Here is an 11,039-nt window from a genome sequence, read left to right on the forward strand (position 1 = left end):
AAGCAGGCATCTTTTAATTTCGTGACTGCTGTCACCATCTGCAGTGATCATGGAGCCCAAGAAAGTAAAATCTCTCACTGCCTCCATTTCTTCCCCTTCTATTTGCCAGGAGATGATGGGCCCAGTGGCCATGATCTTAGTTTTTTTTGATGTTGAGCTTTAGACCATATTTTGCGCTCTCCTCTTTCACCCTCATTAAAAGGTTCTTTAATTCCTCCTCACTTTCTGCCATCAGGGTTGTGTCATCTGCAAATTATAGTTCCCATGATTCTTTGGGGGAAGAGCTATGACAGCTTATGTGGTACAATACTCTTTTAAATGTACAGTCGGGGGGGGGGTTGCTATGTATAGGTGCCAGAATAACTTGGGCTAGGGTACGAACTGAGGTCAAATATGAGGATCATGGACTCAGTTATTCAGCTGCAAATAAAATGTTTTAAGTGTGTTTTAAGTGAAATATACAATGTGACCATAGATGGCGTTGGTGAGCCTTATGGAAAATTCAATGTATGTTTAAAGACGCTTTTTTTAAAAAAGCATTTTCATAACTTTTTTTATTTGTGTGTAGCTTCCACCCGTATCTCATTGGTTCTTAAAGAGCTGCTGTGGCTTCTCTATTTCTGAGGCCAATTCAGGTTTGTTTGCCTTTGAAATCCTGCACTTCTTAGGGCCCTAGGACCCATACCCCTAGTTAGCCCTCAATGTTTTTTTGTTTCCATCTGCAATCAATCCATTTATAGGCAGTCCAATTCAGAGTAGACCTATCGAATTAACACACAAGACTAATTTTTATGCATTAATTCCAACGGGTCTGCTTTGAGTAAGGACTTAGTTGAATGAACAAATATGGTATCTCCGATTTGTTAAAACTAGGAATTTATTTAATTTTAATTATGTTTGCTGGTCCTGCTGGTCAAGAAGCCAGGGTGTCTCCTCCTCTTGCTGCAACAAGCTCCCTTCCCCCCTGGTTTCCCAGAACCAGAAGTGGTATGAAGAGGGATGAGCAGAGGCAGGCATGTTGACGGAGTCTGAGATTGCTTGAGAAGGAGGAGGAGATTTAGGCAGCTGTGGGAAGGCAGAGATCTTCAGACCTACTGAGAAGAGATGCTGTGCTCGTTAGGCCTGGTTCCCCTGAGCAGGCCTTGTTTTTGCTAATAAAGAGTTAATTTCACATACTCCGTGTGATTTATTGCTGGCTGGCTCCCTGACACCCTGCTCCACCAGTTCCAATAGGTACAAGCCACCACTGGCCTTCTTTGTTGTGGCACCCCATTGGTGGAGCTCTCTTGCTGGGAAGGCTCTCCAGGCTGCATCCAAATAGGGTCCCACTTGTGTATGTGACCTACGAAGAATTATGCACTAGGTTACTGTCCACGCTGAGGTGTTTGAATGTATTTATTTAACTGAATAAAGAATTCTTTGCTCTTTTATGAAAAGCGACGGGGGCGATTTTATTCCTTTTTTTCAGCTCACATACTTAAAAGCTTCTTTCAGGTCAGATCCGGGAAGCAGGGAGACACGGCTGGTGGTCTCGAGTGAAGTCCCAAGTGGATGCTTCTGCACATCTCAAAGCCGCCACATGATCTGGCAGAACTCACCTGGTCTGATACTTTTAGTTAGTGCCAAGGAGTGGATTAGGACTGGTAAACAGCTGGGATTTTGCAGGTCAGGGAAGAAGCAACAGAGGAAACAGCCAAACAGTGCCTGCCTATACTGAACTTCTTAAACTTCCTAACATTAGTAGCCTCTTTCAGAAACTCTGCATACACTCAGGCTGGAGACAGGCACGAGTTTTTAAAGAGAGTATCAAAGGTGGTATACTAGAGGCAAGCATGTCTTGCAGCACTTACAGGTTTTGCAGATGGTCATAATGCTTCAAAAACTTGGGCTGGCCGACAAGGATGATAAGCGGAAGTCTTTCCTGGATCTCAAACAAAGACCTTTCTCATCCTCTGCTAGGCAAGGGCCTAGCTATATATATATTTTACATTCAGATTATATCTCACCTTTTTCTCCAAGGAGCTCAAAGGTGGTGTCCATGATTCTCCTCCCCATCAATTAATCCTCACAACAACCCTGTGAGGTAGGCTAGGCTGAGAGGCAAGGAGGGGTCCAAGATCACTACTTCAGCATGGTGAACCAGTTGTGCTCCCCTAAGTCCTCTGGTGACTAATTTCGGTTTTCCTCCCTTTCTCAACACTACTCATAACCTTGTGGTCCCCCAGTGAAGCTGAATGTTGAAAGAAGGCCAAGGGCAGATGAGAGAAAGGACTTCTTCCAAGCAGCACATAGCAAACTGTGGAACTCAAGTCAGGTGAAAACACCCATTGCATCACCTTCATCGTGTAATTCAGAGTGCACACACAGGCACTGTGCACCTTTGGTGTGGAGAAGGTGACCAGATAACAGTATTTTTCCTCTCTCATAATACTAGAACTCATGGACATCCAGTAGAGCTAAATGTTTGAAGATTCAGGGCAGGTCAAAGATAGTACTTTTTCATGCGGTGCGTAGATAGACCCTGGAACTCTCTGCCACAAGAGGCCGTGATGGCCACCAACTTAAAGGTAAAGATAAAGGGACCCCTGACCATTAGGTCCAGTCGTGGCTGACTGGGGTTGTGGCGCTCATCTCGCTTTATTGGCCGAGGAGGCGGTGTACAGCTTCCGAGTCATGTGGCCAGCATGACTAAGCCGCTTCTGACGAACCAGAGCAGCGCACGGAAACGCTGTTTACCTTCCCGCCAGAGCAGTACCTATTTATCTACTTGCACTTTGACGTGCTTTTGAACTGCTAGGTTGGCAGGAGCAGGGACTGAGCAATGGGAGCTCACCCCGTCGCGGGGATTTGAACCGCCGACCTAGGCTCTGTGGTTTAACCCACAACGCCACCCGTGCCCAACTTGGGAGGCTTTAAAAGAGATTGAGGCAGATTCATGGAGGAGAGGGATGTCAGCAGCTACTAGCCATGATGACTATGGGGAGAGCGCTTGGGACCAGCTTGCGGGTTTCCCACAGGCATCTTGGTGGCCACTTAGAGAACAAGATGCTGGTCCGGCCTGATCCCTCAGCCTGATCCAGCAAGCTCTTATGTCCTTAGTTTTGTTCCCAACCCTACTGAATTGTACAGGGGCAACTATGAGAATCCCAACACAATAACCACACCAGTCCTTCTTAGCCATCTGTGGTTTTCAGACTGGGGATGGTCGAACTAACTATGCAAACTCATCAGGTTGTTTTTTTTAAGACCCTTTTTGCTTGCTTCAAGGAGCATTCGATTGGGGTTGTTTCAAATTAGACCAAGAACTCTCTGTGAACCCAGTACTATTCCTCCAGTTAGGATAACTTGGTGTGTTTTTACCTCCCTAATTTTATTGGAATCGGCATAAAGAGGACACTCAAGTTGCTTCGTGCAAGAGACATTCTGCCTATTAAAACCAGGTTATCATAAATCAGCATGTGCTACTGAAGCTAAGTCGCCAAACACGTTGAAACTCAAAGAATCCATTCAGAGCTGTGTCCTTGCAGAGCCGTGGCAATATATGCTTCCCAGGACCTTGTTTACTGGTGAATTCCATTTCCCCAGATGTGTGCGAGTTTCGAGGATATGAAATTCTGAACAGGGGGGATGGAGAATAATAACTTGTTTGTCCAATCTGCGGAGGGCTGCTCAGTGAGATCAGGCTGAGACATTTGGCCTGATGAGTTGAAGGGGTCCATTGCTGTCTGCTCATCTCTAAGCAAATAGCTTAGGACATTAATGGAAAAATTTCACCGTAAATTCTGCCCTCCAGCATCTCCTTTGGCTCTCGGGAACTCAAAGGGAAATGAAAATTAGCACATCCTGGTAAACATCTCCTGAGCGGTCATTTAGTTCTGGACAGGTATCACATCACAGTGTGCACAACCCACCAGCAGCACAAATAATAGCAAGGGACAAGTCTAGCCTTCTGTTTATGCTAGAAATTGGCTAGATTTTGTCAGGATTCTGGAAGAACCCAGAAAGCATGGTTTATTTGGTGGCTTCACGGCCTGTTCCAGCAATGTAACTCAGTTGGTTAGAACGTGGTACTGATGATACCGAGGTTGCAGATTTGATCCATGTATGGGGGCAGCTGCATATTCCTGCTTTGCAGGGGGTTGGACTAGATGATCCTCAGGGTCCCTTCCAACTTTACAATTATATGATTGGTCCCATATTGTGAACTTTATATGCATCTTGCTGCAGTGCTCCCTGCTGTCCCAATAATTTCACTGCTTTGTGTGCATTCCCTATTGAAGTGAATGGGAAGGAATGTTGTGGCACATTGAAGCACACTATGGGGGATCTGGATTGGGCGAATGAACATGCCTGAAATCATGATGGTGATTATCATGAGAAAAGAGATCCTGTGCGTAATTAACAGCTACTCTTGGAGGATATATGGAGGCCTAGAAGTTGGTTATCCACCCTCCCTTAGGGAGCTCAACTCCTGCTGAGATTGTCCAAGTGTCTATCTTCATCAACACAATTAAAAAATTCTCCTGCACTAACAAGGGCCTGTCCCCAAGAGGAAGCTATTTAGCAGCCTGGTAATTTTAGCGACGACCTTGTGTTGATTACAAGTTGCTATATTAGTAAATCCTTTCTGAAAGGCAGCTGTTGTTTTGGCATTAACTCCTTGACTCCTAATCAGCTGTTTGTTTACTAAATCCCAAGGCAATTAAAAAAAGGATCCCTGTGTCAAGACTACGCTGGTCTGGTTGGTGAATGCTTCCACAACAGAGGTATATTCATGAGAAATCTTATAAGGGAGAAGGCGGTTAGACCCAATCCAGAAAGTTGTAAGTGGCAAGGGAATGGCAATCAATGTGCAATTCCTTTGCTTATAAGCAGTAATTCTGTAGATAGGTCTGTGTTGGGACCCATATGGGAATTCTGTAGGATTCCCATATGCCCCCTTCAGTAGTGACGCAAGAAGATTTAAAATATGTGCAGAAAAACAATATAATGGACTCTATAAATAGTAGTATATCCAGTCCTGTTTTTTAAGAAAAACGGGTGCCAAAGCTCACCATGAACGCCTCCCTTGTGCTCTCAAAATGGCAACGGTGCACACCTGAGGGGTGCCTTAACTGAATTTTGGCAGGTTCCGGACGAAAAATAAAAAGCCCTGAGTATATCTTCAACATCTCTGCAAAGCTTTTTTGATGGCTTTTTAATGGTTGCCCCTCTTGATTTCCTGTTGTAAAATATATAAAGTGTGGTTAAAATTCACACACTGAAGTAAAATTGCCAACCAATCCAAAACATACACTTCCCGGTGATGGCAACTTCCTCTCGCTCCCAGCTTTGAGGAAAGTTGCCTCAAATAAAGCAAGGGGCAAGGTCCTTTTTTCCTCTACCTATTTCCCTGAACCCCACCCCCGCAAGCCGCACACATTAGGTGAATAGACAGCTAGGTAATGGTCTATGTCCTCAGATATGTCAGAAACCACCGGTTTCACCACTAGGTCTACAAATAAAGAGAGAAGACTACAAAGGATAGGCTTTGACCTTGGGCCTTCCAAATTACGTTCCTGCCAGGTGTTGCCCAAACCATGAGACCTTCTTCTCCACAGCTGTCGTGGTTATATAGCTATGGACCTGCTCTGTACTTCATCCCTCGGATACAAGTGGTTCTGCCCAGAGGTACTGACCACTTCCAAGAAGATTTGGGACCCAGAATGGCAAAACAGCAACCGTAATCTTAGAGTGCTAAACAGCAGAGCAGGTGCATAAATCTGCCTCCTTTTCTGGTCCACCTGAGGCCAAGATCTCAGTGTGCCTAACTAGCCGGTAGGCCCTGTGGAAACTGGACACTGAACCAGAGCTCAAATGTCCCGATGTGGCAAAGGCATAAGGCCACAATGGCTCCTCTCTCTTGACCCCTTCCTTAATCACTGTGGATTCCATGACACCAGCTGAAATTCCCTCTTTTACAAGATGATTTAAGGTGCCCTTCTGTTCCGGTAGGCCACTCTAGCAGAAACAACATCCTCCTCGTCTTCTGCTCCATTGAAATATTTGCAGTGTATGTTTACTTGGAAGTAGGTTGTGTGTAGGACCAAAATGTTAAGATCTATCTAGTGTCTCGGTTGCAAGTGACCATCCTTTGGACGGCTTTGGCAGTATTTTGGCGAGGGGGAGTGCTATGGTGTTCTTTCTTATGTTCCCAAATTGGACACAAGCTGCATCCAGATTGCTTGGGAACTCCAGTTTGGCCGCTCCATTGCTGTCACTTTTTTAAAACCTCAGAGGCATCTTTAGCACACCACCATTTTTGCTCTTTCATGGCCACCCAAAAAGCAAAGCAACGGGGTGGGATTCAAACAGCAGAGTCTTCTAGGTGCAACGCTCAACATATTATCTTCTGGACCACCCTGGCAATGATGTTTATGATGCAAGTGTATGATTACATTAAATATATAACTCCGAATGTATACATCTCTTGTGAGAAATACAACTTTCCATAGCCTGATTTATGTCTATTTACAGTGGTTGCATCTGCACTTTTGCACTTCTCTCCAGCGTTGTTGATTGTGGGTTGGTTTTTTTCAAACCCTGAGGATTGCCGCTAAGTCATTACTCAGCGTAGACCCACTGAAATATAATGAGCAGGAGTAACTTAAGGCCATTGATTTCATTGGGTTGATTCTGAGTATGACTTTTAGGCTTGTCATAACCCTAAAAGACATATAGCTGTAATTTGGAGGCTAACTCAGGGGCCTTCCAGGCATCCTACTAATTGAGCAGAGGTTAGATTATATTTTTGCAAGCCACCCTAATCTCCGAGTGTTGCAAGATTCCAGAGGTTACAGGCACTTACTCAGAGTTTGGTTTCCTCAGAATGATGAACAATGGAGACTGTGGTGTCTTTGTGAGATATGGTTTGTTTACACACATATATAATCTGAGCCTATGATGGAGGGGCTCACAGCATTAAGGTCTTGTTTCTCCAATAGCCCCACAGCCTTGGATTCAAACAGAAATCAAGCATGTCTCTCCTTCACAGGCTTCTGCCTGCCTCCTGCTGCTCCTAGGTCACACACACAACACAGCGCTGGCTTTTGTTCTTCTAACTGATAGCCAGTTGAGGGAAGGGGGCCCACCCATTTGCCTTCTGGCATGGAGCCACTTCCTTTGTTACCTTAAGGACCCATGTTGCTGTTGTTTAGTTGTGTCCGACTCTTTGTGACCCCATGGACCAGAGCACGCCAGGCACTCCTGTCTTCCACTGACTCCCACAGTTTGGTCAAACTCATGCTGGTAGCTTCGAGAACACTGTCCTACCATCTCGTCCTCTGCTGTCCCCTTCTCCTTGTGCCCTCCATCTTTCCCAACATCAGGGTCTTTCCCAGGGAGTCTTCTCTTCTCATGAGGTGGCCAAAGTATTGGAGCTTCAGCTTCAGGATCTGTTCTTCCAGTGAGCACTCAGGGCTGATTTCCTCAAGAATGGATAGGTTTGATCTTCTTGCAGTCCATGGGACTCTCAAGAGACTCCTCCAGCACCATAATTCAAAAGCATCAATTCTTCGGCGATCAGCCTTCTTAATGGTCCAGCTCTCACTTCCATACATCACTACTGGGAAAAACATGGCTTTAACTATATGGACCTTTGTCAGCAAGATGTCTATGCTTTTTAAGATGCTGTCTAGGTTTGTCATTGCTTTCCTCCCAAGAAGCAGGCGTCTTTTAATTTTGTGACTGCAGTCACCATCTGCAGTTATCATGGAGCCCAAAAAATTTATTCCCTTCTATTCTTCCCCTTCTATTCTAAGGACCCATACTTAGGCCATTATTTAGGCCTGGCTAGTCCAACAATTGAACCCTTGCTGGATCCAGGAATTAAGAGGGACCTAGGCCCACGCAAACTCACACTATCCAGTCTTTATTGAGCACTCATCCTGATTTGTTTGCAGGGTTATATGGCAAAGAATGAGGATTCGTCCTGTATTCATCCCTGATTTGCTTGTGGGGTGTTATGCGCCTTCCGGTTAGTCATTCAAGACAATCCCCATCGCTTTCCAAACTGGAAAAAAGTCCAATTCTTCTTTTTTTAAAGTGGATTTCCTGCCCTAGGGGGACGGAGCCCTGTAATTCAGTTTACCTGTGCAAACCCAACGTTCTTGCTTAAATGCCACAAAATAGTGATAAACAGGAGGCGTCCTCTGAGTCAGTCTTGAAGGATTACCTCACTTTACTCAAATAATGCACCACAAAAGGCCTCAGAATGGGAGTCCCCTTACATAGCATGGACATCTTCAGTATAGTGTAACGGAAAGCCTAACTCTAGCAGTGCCAGGTCCAGAACATTTTCTCAGGCTTAAAGGGTGTTTCCAGAGAGTGTTCCCAGGTCTGTACTAGCCCTGCAGCACCCTGGCTAGTTCCAGAGCCTGCCCACATGACACACATGTCAGATGACTAATATATGCATGTGTCATATGATGCCTATGCAAGTCATCGGTCAGCTCACAGGGTTGCATCATGACTGTGCAAAAGGCCTTGGACTATTCCAGGGGATCAGTTTACAGTGCAATGAATGTTTGGTTGTTGTTAGTCATTTCTTCTTGCAGGAGAATTCAGACTTTTCCTTCAGGTAGCGCTTCAAACTGGACCAGAGGGAAGTGGGTCCAGATTTCCTGCAGACATGGAAGGAAAAGACTTCCAGGAATGCTGGAGAGCTGCTGTCAGTCTGTGTAGAAGACAGTAAAGTTGAATCTATAAAATCCGCTCTTTCCAAAATCATATGAGAACCGAAACACTGCTTGTTCTTCCATCAAACTTGCACACGTCTGAATTTTGCAATGCAGTTCTCCAAACGAGGAATGTTTACAAAGATGCATATATTAGGGGGAAATGTGCATTAAAAATCAGTGAAAAGAACAGACAAAATGTATTATATTATGAGAAATTGCTAGCAAAAATGTGTACGTTATTCAAAGCTTTTTACTGTTTGATGTTTCACTGTGTTTTTTTATATTCTGCCCAGGGGGCAGGGTATTATTATTATTATTATTATTATTATTATTATTATTATTAAAAATGTGTTTCTGAGGAGAAATTCACAGTAACATTCTGAAGAATTTACATGGAGATAGTGTGGGGAGTTTGAATTATGGTGCTGAAGGAGACTCTTGAGAGTCCCATGGACTGCAAGAAGATCAAACTTATCCATTCTTAAGGAAATCAGCCCTGAGTGCTCACTGGAAGGACAGATCATGAAGCTGAGGCTCCAATGCTTTGGCCACCTCATGAGAACAGAAGACTCCCTGTAAAAGACCCTGATGTTGAGAAAGATGGAAGGCAGAAGGAGAAGGAGACGACAGAGGACTAGATGGTTGGACAGTGTTCTCGAAGCTACCAGCATGAGTTTGACCAAACTGCGGGAGGCAGTGGAAGACAGGAATGCCTGGCGTGCTCTGATCCATGGGGTCACGAAGAGTCGGACACGACTAAACGACTAAACAACAAAAGTGTGGGGAGACACTGTTTTTAAGCTTCTATGTGCCACATCTGACCCCCCCCCATGTAGGTAAAAGGTAAAGGACCCCTAGACAGTTCAGTCCAAGGCTACTATGGGCTACTATGGGGTTGTGGCACTCATCTCGCTTTCAGGCTGAGGGAGCCAGCGTTTGTCCACAGACAGTTTTCCATGTCATGTGGCCAGCATGACTAAACCGCTGCTGACGCAATGGGACACCGTGACAAATGCCAGAGTGTGCGGAAATGTTCTTTACCTTCCCGCCACAGCGGTACCTATTTATCTACTTGCACTGGCGTGCTTTCGAAGTGCTAGGTTGGCAGGAGCTGGGAGAAAGCAACGGGAGCTCACCCTGTTGCACGGACTCGAACTGCCAACCTTCTTGATTGGCAAGCCCAAGAAGCTCAGTGGTTTAAACCACAGACCCACCCAATATCAATGTGTCTCATAGCCACAGACAGAACTTTTATATCACCTACATCATTTCAAGCCCAATACTTTTCAATGAACTGAATCTACACATTTAGCTTCAAGTCATTATCTGGCTATGCAGGCCAAATTTCTGTATGAACCAGATAGAGCTCCGAAGTCTACACACAGGATAACTCAGTTGGTTAAGAGTGTGGTGCTGATGATGCCAAGGTTGCGGGTTCGATCCCCAAATGGGACAGCTGCATATTCCTGTACTGCAGGGGGTAATCCTCAGGGGCCCTTCCAACTCTACAATTCTTTTATTCTAACCCTGTTTTCTTTGGTATTCTTTTTGGACTTCATAAGATTCCAGCAATGGACATCTAACGGTCTTCAAGTATGACATGAGATGATGGCAAATGTGACTCTACATCGATGAGCACCTCTTCGCTACAGTGTGGTGTAGTGGTTAAGAGCGGTGGACTCATAATCTGGTGAACCGGGTTCGCTTCCCTGCTCCTCCACCTGCAGCTGCTGGGTCACCTTGGGCTAGTCACACTTCTCTGAAGTCTCTCAGCCCCACTCACCTCACAGGGTGTTTGTTGTGGGGGAGGAAGGGAAAGGAGGTTGTTAGCCGCTTTGAGACTCCTTAAGGGGAGTGATAAAGCAGGATATTCAATCCAAACTACTACTACTACTACTATTCTTCTTCCTCTTCCTCTTCCTCTTCCTCTTCCTCTTCCTCCTCCTCCTCCTCCTCTTCTTCTTCTTCTTCTTCTTCTTCTTCTTCTTCTTCTTCTTCTTCTTCGTTGAATCCAGGGTGACTTCCAGCACACTGATTTAACAGTAGAGACGCAAACCTCTTATGAACAGTAGCATTTTTAAAGGGTGGGATTTAACCTTTCAAATATGTGTCTTCAATGTAACACAATGCGAATGAAGAAGAGTAATGATTTGATTTTGAAAGAAACCATATTGCAGGTAAAATATTTATTTCAAAATGAGTCACTTCCTCCTCCTCCTCCAGCTCTACCGCCTTTCTAATGAATGAATGAATATGTACTTAGCATGAATGAATATGTATTTTGCTGTGCAAAACAGACTCAGAAACACAGTTCCTTCCCAA

At 44.9% G+C, this 11,039-nt stretch overlaps 1 long non-coding RNA gene across 1 annotated transcript; it reads left to right on the forward strand.

The window, feature by feature from the left end:
* Positions 1 to 2,219: 2,219 nt before the first annotated feature.
* Positions 2,220 to 8,966, forward strand: LOC309366106. Its single transcript, XR_014166510.1, has 3 exons — positions 2,220 to 2,314; positions 2,435 to 2,567; positions 7,941 to 8,966. It is a non-coding gene; the product is annotated as an uncharacterized lncRNA (long non-coding RNA).
* Positions 8,967 to 11,039: the final 2,073 nt, after the last annotated feature.

The sequence above is a fragment of the Podarcis melisellensis genome (assembly GCF_964234715.1).
Source record: "Podarcis melisellensis genome assembly, chromosome: 3".
In the NCBI taxonomy this organism is placed as follows: Eukaryota; Metazoa; Chordata; class Lepidosauria; order Squamata; family Lacertidae; genus Podarcis; species Podarcis melisellensis.